The sequence below is a fragment of the Nomascus leucogenys genome, chromosome 6, assembly GCF_006542625.1.
Source record: "Nomascus leucogenys isolate Asia chromosome 6, Asia_NLE_v1, whole genome shotgun sequence".
Lineage (NCBI taxonomy): Eukaryota > Metazoa > Chordata > Mammalia > Primates > Hylobatidae > Nomascus > Nomascus leucogenys.
In genome coordinates, this window is record NC_044386.1 from 106,381,451 (window position 1) to 106,387,508 (window position 6,058).

Sequence of the window (6,058 nt, forward strand, 5' to 3'; positions counted from 1 at the left end):
GACCCCCAAAGACTGAATGTAAAAATTCAGTCTCAAAAGATTACAGACATTGTGATCACATTTATATGACGTCCTCGAACAAACAGAACTATAGTGACAGAGAACATACCAGTGGTTGCCTGGGGCTGGGTTTGGGGGGGTGTGTGAGTACAAGGGGATAGCACGAGGAAATTTTTTTGAGGTGATGGAACTATATTCTGACTGTGGAAGTGGTCACCCAAATCTATACCTGTGTTAAAATTTTTCAAATATACACTTAAAAAGCCCATTTTCCTGTATGGTTATTTACAAACCAAATTTTTTAATCTACATAGGAAATAGTAGAAAAAGAAAAAGCTAAGCCAAAAAGAGGAAAGAAAACTGCATGTGCAATGTCTTGGGTTCTTTCTTGGCAGCACTGGAAAATTAATAACTCTTCCTCAGTTCTCAGCACCTGGCCCAGCACCTGGATGTGGCAATCTAGCTTCTGTTCTGGCTTCTCACATTGGAGACGCCTGGATCAGAGACTTAAGACCATCTGGACAAAGGCTTTCTATTGGGCTCCACCCAGTTTCACCTATAATTTGAATATGTGTCCCCTCTAAAACTCATTCTGAAATTTAATCCTCAGTGTGTCAGCATCAAGAAATGGAGCCTTTAAGAGGTAATTGTGTCAATGAGGGTTCTGCTCTCATTAATAGATTCACAGATTAATGAATTAATGGTTCATCATGAGCGTGAGGTTGGTGACTTTCTAAGAAGAGGAAGAGAGATTTGAGTCAGCACCCTCAGCTCTCTCACCATGTGACTGCCCTGCAACACCCTGGAACTCTGCAGAGTCCCCAGCAGGAAGGTCTCACCTGAGGTGAACCTTCAACCTTGGACTTCTCAGCCTCCAGAATGGTAAGAAATAAATGTTGTTCTTTATATACTGCCCAGTTTTAGATACTCTGTAACAGAGTGTTAGGTAACAGAAAATGAAGACAGCTTTTTACCCTCACTGTCCATTAGCCTTCAAGGTTTGCTTTGCTGATCTTCCCAGCTATAAACTAAATCCTAACTCAAAGACCAATAGTGATCAGCCCTAGTAGAATATTAGAATGACAGGTGATTTTTAAAAATATCAGTACCTTAGGGTTTCACCTCTTTGAATGAGCCCTTGGTGCCCTCATTTTTTTAAGCCTTTCCCAGGAAAGCCTAAGGTGAAAACGACCATGACACAATGAAGATGATCTAGATTGCTTCTCTGAGTTTTAGTAGAAACCCTCAGACTATGACCTCTAAAGTGCTGATGGGTGATGAACACTAGGCACAAAGAAAGGCTGCAGAACTAGTTCAGCTCTAAGCCTGCCTGAGGCAAGGACCATGGATCCAGGGACCGGAGGAGGCTGAGGAGGCATGGTTTCACAAAGTTTCATGGGTGGTGCAGGGCATGCTCCTCTCTAGTTTCAGTGGTGAAGTGCCCAGCAATTCATTCCCAGGTCATGGGGTGGGGGGAAAATAAAGAACATACTTGCAATAACTGAACAATTCTTTATGATCTGAGACTTTCCACGTGTTCTTTCTCACTGAATCCTTACAACATTCCTGTAGAAAAATGGCAACCATCAAATCAATTGGCCCAAAGCCCTACAGTCTGCAAACGTTAAGTGATAAAACTAGGATTTTAGCAGCTAATAGTCTTAACCACTCCTCATTCTGAATCCAGTGAAAGTAACACAGGATTTATAATTACATGGATTTGGAATCAAATTGTCTTTCTAGCACTTACCAGGTAGATGACTGTGGGCAATTAAATCTGATTTCTCTGAGCCTCAGTTTCCTAATCTGAGAAAATAGGGATAACAACTATCACTTAGAAAAAAATAAAAGAGTTACAGAATAGAAATGCCATTCAATAAATGATTCCTCCTGCCTCATGTTCTAAGACATAATCCTACCTTCCCATTCATCCTGAAGTTTCTCCATGAAATGTGATGCTTTGCTACATCATTCTGTAATCCCATAAGATTTTTTGCATTGTTTTTGCTATTACAGAAAAATCTCAGTCTCCCTCCCTCTCTCTCTCAATCTGTGTGTGTGTGTCTCTTTTACTCCATATCTCTCTGTGTGTGTGTCTCTCTCTCTCTCATCCTTCCCATGTTTCTCTCTCTCGCACACACACACACTCATTCACAGCTTTCAAAAGACACTTCTGTCCTTACCTTCACTTTTTGTTTTAAACAGCACACACACTTTACTCTGAACTATACCTCACATGCACACGAGCTTTCTGCTCCATCTGTTCATCACACATTTGTCTTCACATTCAAAGCAGCACCTTCCCCAAGACCAGCTCCCTAACCACCTCCCACCTCCACCCCATCCCTAGTCAGAGGAAGGCCTGGTTGCCACCTGAATTCAGCTTTGTCAAATAGCCTCCTGGAAAGCTGTCATCTTCAGTTAGTAGGGATAATGGGATTATTCTATCTGTGTAATAATAACATGTTCAATTTAAAGAAAAAATTCTGAAGCCACTTAAAAGCTGCTGTTTGGCACCGATACATTATTCCAGTAATGAATAATCACTAAAGATATTATTCTGGATGCAGTTACCATGCAGTGAAGTGAATAAAATGCATTAGATGGAAAATTGTATTCCAAGTAAATATATGCACTGGTAGAAATGTATTACCACCCACTAATATGTATTAATTCAAAACCAAATGCCAACTGGAGTTCGCCTACACGGGTTTGAATGGCAAGCAGTGATTTGGAAGTGGGAGGAAATAGGTTTGGATTTGGTCAAATAGATGGAGAAGTGAGAGTGGGGGTGGGGGTTTATGACTCAAACATGAACAGGTGAGAAGACTATGCCATGGGCAGAACAGGCATGAGGGGCTCCCCTCCTACACCTCTTTAAGAGATTTTTATCTCCGACTAAGGATTACTGGTAGTTGTTGACATTTCTGAAGCAGTGGATCTTTTTCTTTTTTCACTATCTGCATCTTCAAATATTCTTTTCTGAAGAAAGTTAAAAGGAAGCCTGTACGTTTTTTGATAAGGTAAATGCCTTGCCATCTTATTTCATTTTCTCATTTTTTTCTTCAGTGCACAACATAAGCAACTGTCCTGCTTGTCATACTCAAGATGAGCTTGGCATATCTGAAATCTGCAGGGATTTTCTCATTAGCACAGGGTTCCAAGCCCAAACAGTGAAGATGGAGTTTTCATTCTTAAATGGCACATCTTCAAGTTCTTGCCCTGTCCTCACTTTAGTATGCCCCAGAGGAAGTCAAAGATATGGACACTTTAAGACTCAGAAGAACTTTCTCAGGCATTCATTTTCCTATCTATTTTGAGCCATTTTATTTAAAAAGGTACAATTTTAAACCTCTCTTTAATTAACCGATACCAGAGTTACAACGCAACACTATTTGGCAATCGAAACTAATGAAGCACGGACGCATGCTACAACATGAGTGAACTTTGAAGCATTGTGCTAAGTGAAATAAACCAGTTATTATACAAGGCCACATACTGTATGATTCTATTTGTATAAAATGTCCAAAATAAGCAAATCTGTAGAGACAGAAATCAGATTGGTGGTTGTCTAGAGCTGGCGGGAGGAGGGATGGGGATTGTTCGAGGCAAATGGGGAGTGACCCACAAAGAGTACCAGTTTCTTTTTAGGGCAATAAAATCTTTTAAATTGATTGTGGTGATGATCACATGTCTATGGATATATAAAAAAACCACAGAATTGTACAATGTAAATGGGTGAATTGTATGGCATGTGAATTATATCTCAATAGTTTTTACCAAAAAAAGACTCCAGAGAAAGAATGAAAACACAAAATACTATTTTGTAACATACATAATCAGTAAAGAACTAGCATCCAGAATATATAAAGAATAGCCAATAGGCTGGGCATGGTGGCTCACGCCTGTAATCCCAGCCCTTTGGGAGGGCAAGGTGGATGAATCACGAGGTCAGGAGTTCGAGACCAGCCTGACCAGCATGGAGAAACTCCATCTCTATTAAAAATACAAAAAATTAGCTGGGCGTGATAGCAGGCGCCTGTAATCCCAGTTACTTGAGAGGCTAAGGCAGGAGAATCACTTGAACCCAGGAGGCAGAGGTTGCAGTGAGTCGAGATCATGCCATTACACTCCAGGCTGGGCACCAGAGTGAGACTCTGTCTCAAAAAAATAAAAAAATTAAAAAAAAAAACAGAAAAAAAAGGAATAGCCAATAAATCAACATAAAGACTAGAAAACTAATAGAAAACTGACTAACAGTAGATCAGGACTCTTTTCACAAAAAGAGAAACTCCAGTGGCCAATTAAAAAAAAATAAAGATTAGAAAATGAAAAAGCCACAACAAAACAGCTTTGTACATTCATTGGATGACAAAAAAATAATAATTCATTAACATTAAGTGGGATACAGTTACAGAACAAGAGAAATTCTCATACACTGCTGGTGGAAATAGAAATTAGTAAAATCACTTTTCAAAACATTTTGTCGGTATCTCCTAATGCTGAAGGTATGGAGGCCCTGATGATACAGTGATTCCACCCTTAGGCACATAGCTAGAGAAACACATATATATGTGCACAAAGGCAAAATAAATTATCACTAGAACTGCACAATACAGAAGAAAATTTGGAATAGGAGAAAGAGCACTGGAATGAGAGCCCCAACTTTGGATTTTAGATTTTTTAGTCGGCACTGGACATGGGGTGCTCATGCATCCTTGAATTTGGCGAGAGGTTCCAATGTCACTCAGGGATGGCCTCTGAATTTAAGAAGTGGGCTGCATGCACAGTGCACAATGGCCTAGTGTTGTGGGCCCACAATGGATATCATGCTGTGACCCATGGCGAAGGAAAGCAGGGTATAAAGAAAAGGTTATGGCACGGCCCCATGGTATCTATTTTGTGGCTGGGCCATTGTGTTCCTTGGAGTTTGCAGACATGGGGGTGCAGGTCAGTGACACTGGAACCATGTAGCATTCACATGAAAAATTCCTAGCATGTGAGTTAATTATGAATGACCCCTTTAACATTTAAAAGTTCAACATTAGGTCTTTTTGTACCCAAGCAAGGTGACGGCAGCAAATTAAGTGTCTGTTGAATGTTATTCTCATAAACAGCTTCTCAATGAAAGGTCAAAAGGAGTCTTTTCCTTTCATTAGCCTGAATTCCTTGGTACAAATTGGAGTTGCTTCTTCTATCTGTCGTCAGGTATGCCTGAATCTCTAAGTATTTTACAGTTTTCATAAAGAGTACATTGATCTTATTACTCTTAAAACCCAGCCATTTTCAGAATAAAATATATGCAGATCATATAATAATACTGTATAATTAATTCAGAGCAGATATAGTGAAGAAATATTTGTTGAGCTGAAGCCAGAGCAAGACCACCAAGAAGGTGAGATTACTGTAGCTCAAGATACCACTTACTTGCAAAGGAAAAAAAAAAATGATTGCTTATTTGGTTAAATACTATAAATATTCTTGATGAGAGAGAGACTTATTCTAGTGGCCTAGAGCTCAAGGAGAAAAGAGGAAGCTGTGTTGTAGGGGTGGGTGAAACACAGTAGTGGTTGCAGCTAAGCTAACATGCATGAAGAATGAGTATAAGGTGGCAGAATGGGGGCTTCAGTGCTGAGGCAGATTAACCCAATGTTGGAGAGTAAATCAACAGCAAAAACAGCAACAGGTAACACACAGCACTGTCTATGCACCAAGCAGCAATCTAAGTTCTTTATGTGCAAGATATTCATTGAATTCTCACAAGCAGCATTCGATAGAGATACTATTATTGTGTCTATTTTATAAAGGAGAAAACTGGGCTAAGAAAGGGAAAGTAATTTGCCCACTATTGTGCAGCTCGTAAGTGGCAGCACCAAGCTTCAAATCATGACAATCTGGCTTGAAAGTCCCTAGCCTTAATCAAATTTTCCTGGGAATTATGAAACCAGGAAATCCAAAGGCCTCAGGGAAGTTGTCATATTAGGTTAGTATGCTTGACAATCTTCTCCCCAATGTTCCAACGCTAACTTTGTTATTTATAAGATATGTGGCCTTAGGC

The 6,058-nt window shown here is 39.8% G+C and overlaps 1 long non-coding RNA gene across 1 annotated transcript; it reads left to right on the plus strand.

Annotated features, from left to right (window-relative positions):
- The first annotated feature begins 766 nt into the window (after nucleotides 1-766).
- Nucleotides 767-3,493, plus strand: LOC101177628. Its single transcript, XR_178445.1, has 3 exons — nucleotides 767-882; nucleotides 1,573-1,623; nucleotides 1,908-3,493. It is a non-coding gene; the product is annotated as an uncharacterized LOC101177628 (long non-coding RNA).
- Nucleotides 3,494-6,058: the final 2,565 nt, after the last annotated feature.